This window comes from Lissotriton helveticus, chromosome 8 (genome assembly GCF_964261635.1).
Source record: "Lissotriton helveticus chromosome 8, aLisHel1.1, whole genome shotgun sequence".
Taxonomy (NCBI): Eukaryota; Metazoa; Chordata; class Amphibia; order Caudata; family Salamandridae; genus Lissotriton; species Lissotriton helveticus.
The window spans coordinates 1576191305-1576195241 of record NC_136069.1 but is presented as its reverse complement, the minus strand read 5'-3'; positions in this window follow the sequence as shown (position 1 = coordinate 1576195241).

Sequence of the window (3937 nt, the reverse complement as noted above, 5' to 3'; positions counted from 1 at the left end):
ATGGCACCGAGGTGATGTCTAGCAAGTTGCTGTACTGGTGTGGTCATCCTACAATGCTGAAACTCGGCGTGGGGCGCCCCATTAGCCTGTGAGATGGCGTCAGTAGCGGACCGATGTGCGAATAGGCTGAAGGCAGCACAACGCGCCAAGATCCGGATGTCACCGTGGTGGTTTCATAGTTGAGAGGCACTTCATCTGCAGTGGGGCGCCGAGATCCGGATGGCACCGAGGTGATGTCTAGCAAGTTGCTGTACTGGTGTGGTCATCCTACAATGCTGAAACTCGGCGTGGGGCGCCCCATTAGCCTGTGAGATGGCGTCAGTAGCGGACCGATGTGCGAATGGGGCCAAAGGCAGCGCAACAATGTTTTCTGAATAGAAGACACCACAAGGCGCTGAGATTCGGTTACCACCGAGGTGATGTGTAGCAAGTTGCCGCACTGGTGTGGCCATCCTACAATACTGCTCCGAATAACGGCGTGGGGTGCCCGAAGGGGGGGGGGGCGGCGTGAACGGGCCTTCCTAGGTGGAGGCTCATCTGCTGTAGTGGGGCGCCCCTTTACCGTTTCAGTTGCCATTCAGCTGAGTTTCGGCTGCTCTTGATGCTACAGCGACAGGCGGCTGCAACAGGACTCTCAAAATGGCGGCCTGTTCTTTGGATTTGGGCCTGGTCCACTAAAATGGCCCTGGGACACCTTAGAACTCGGACGCTCGATTTTTTTTTCCTTTCCTGTACATGCAAAAAAAGGTAAATGCCCGGTACGTTACACGCTTCATCTGCCACGATGAACTCTCCAGAGGAACCGAAAAAAAATATAGTTATGGTAACTATACCATGCATCGTCATATGGAGAGGTGGCACCAATTAATTATAGTGCTGCATAAAAGAGAGATTTGGAGGAGAACCCCTGACCTGCTAGTACATTCATCAAAGAAGTGGCACTGACAGCATCAGAGGCAAGGGAAACGGTCCCAAATATTTAGAAGAACTTTGGAAAGATTAAAATGACATGTTTAGATTGTGGCAAATTAATTTCATGTGGACAGATGAGTGTTACTCTAATAAATACAGCATATGAACATCATCATAGTCGATGGTTGGTAGAGACATTTTGACTATATCCTGGACCTGCCCGTCCTCGCCCAAAATGGCGCCGGAATAAATGGGACTCGTAACTCCTTGTTGTGTACTGGTTGCAGAACCTTGAAATCACGAGATACGTATGCAGTTTTGAAGCACATGGCGGGCGGGGACGAGAATTGATTGAATATTTCGACATCCCTATTGATATTAAGTTCTGATGTGTTATTGATTACTGTACTATTGAAAGTTCGAATTAACGTCACCCATGGTACTTGCCCGCAAATGTATATCTAGATAATTTTATTGTAACTGGCCCTGTCGTATTTTAATTATAAAATGTACGTCCACCGATTCCGTAACTGTTAGACACCTTAGTTCTTGCAACCTAATGGCCCGCCCGTTACGTTCCTCTACAGTGTAAATGTCTACTCATCATATACGATTACAGTTTGCTCCGTGGCCGGCCCACGTGGTTATAGGCTCGTATTTGTATAATGACATTTTCACAATAAAGGTTTTTAAAAGAAAACATGGTAGTAGTATATACATTGGTAAAGTTTTTAATAATAGTCACTGTTTTAGAATCATTAAAAGGCAAGTGAAATAAAGCAGACCAATTACATGAAGGGTAAAAGGTATAATACGAAGGAACGCAGTAAAGATAAATGGTCAAGGGCTGTTGTGTTTTCTATTCCTGCAACATAAAGTGATCGATAAGAATCTCATATTCAGGCGTATCGGCGACTAAGACAGCAGGTCGACCCTCTTTTGCTCAACGGCTCCGTCATGGGACGAAGAAACGCTCTTTTTCTCGAAAAAAGAATATATTTTACTTGCAGGACAGTTGTAAATTTTCCGGGAAAGTACATTAGCCTGGAACATTATAACATATATTTAAGAAAAAATAATGTTCGGAAGTAATAAAAAGCGTAATTTTTAGGTCATATGACCAAGCCTTTCATCATTAGAATAAGAAAAGTAAAATGAACCAATGAAAAGTTTTATTAACAAGTCACATGACTTGTTATGCTTACGTTACGCGCTGCGCGCCCCGGATGACTTCCGGATGCGCTAACGCGGCGCGTCATATGACGCATTACGCGACAACGCAGGTCCAGAATATAGTCAAAATGTCTCCACCAACCAGCGGTCGGAACACAACCCCTTTCAGCAGGCTAAATAGTTCTGTTAAATGACAACAGAAGGGACAGGCAACAAGAACCATTAGTCAAAGAGGGGAGGGCTAGTTCTTCTCTACCGGGTTACATTGGGGCGCTACCGGAACTGATCGAATTGGTAGTCTACAGTGTTTCTGGATGTTTCAGACTGAAGCTGGGGTTAGCATGAGAGCAGCACCATTTCGTAGCTCCGTCGTGGCCATTCCGCAACCAATCATGGCAGCCGCTCTTTATCGTTATTTTGGGCGGGGTGGGTGGCGGAGCCGAGCTGTTTTGCAGCCATCATTGTGTGGAGTTCAGTTCATTTCACTAGTTTTGTATTTGTCATGAGGGGTTGTTCCTAATGTTTCTATTTTAGCAAGGTCAAAAAGAGATCCCATTAGTGGCCTACTGATTTTGCTCGATTCCTTTTCTTTTTTTTTTACACGATTTTTCGTTATCTGCAAAGACTAAACAGAGTATTGCGACTCTGTGTTTGTTTGTAAATAGAGAATGAACCAAAGAGAACCAATTCTAAAACAGTAAATACTTGGATAACAATCAATCAAATGGAGAGAGAAGCAGGCACGACGTATTACAACGGGGGCAAAGGCCTGCGTTAACTACCCTTCACTATGTGCAAAGAGAGAGTACTCCTAATAGAAATGAGGGGGGGGGGGGGCACCATTCAAAGCAGATCAGTGTGCATAAACACGAAAATGTTTTCACTTACCACGTACTTGACATTCGACAGCTTATGATATTTGCTATTAAAAAAACATTGAAATTCACTGAAAAAACCATAGGTTATAGACCATATATAGTTAGGAATTAGAATTTACAAAACCTTGAAAATTCACTGAAAAAACCATAGGTTATAGACCATATATAGTTAGGAATTAGCATTTAAAAAACCTTATTTTACTCACACAAAACCATTGAAATTCCATATATAGTTAGTTGCACTAACTATATATCGCGCACCCGCAATCCACTGCTGATGATGTCACATATTACATCATTCATGACATGGTCAGTGACATCACTGATGACATCACTGATGACATCTCAAATGACATCACTGATGACATCACTGATGACATCTCATTTGACATCAATGACCACATCACTGATGATATCATTCATGTGACAATACAATGCATCTCCTCACATTTTAATATAACCTCTGTTTCACCCAGTGTTAAATACAGAGTATAATTTTTGAAACCATTGACACACCAATACTAGTTACTACATATGTACTCACTGATTCCTACGTCTACACACACATTCACTCATTCACCCATACAATCATTCATACATACAATCACTCATCTTTACAACACTATCATATGCACTCATACACCTATACAGACACTCACACTCTGCCACTCATCCATGGAGTTACTCACACACCTAGTCAGTCCTGTAAAGAATCAATCACACTTCCATTTTCTTGTCTATACAGTTAAACATAGAGCACCTTACATTTTCAAACATATACTAACACATACTTACCTTGTTATACAATCATTGATTTAAGTACACATTGATCTGCACAGAGTCACACACCTCCCTGCCAGCCACACACACACTCAGTCTCCCATACAAATACTTGGGCAATCAATCAGTAACCCATATAGTTAATCATATAGCTACTGATCAACACATGCAGCAGTTTACAGAACAACAGACAT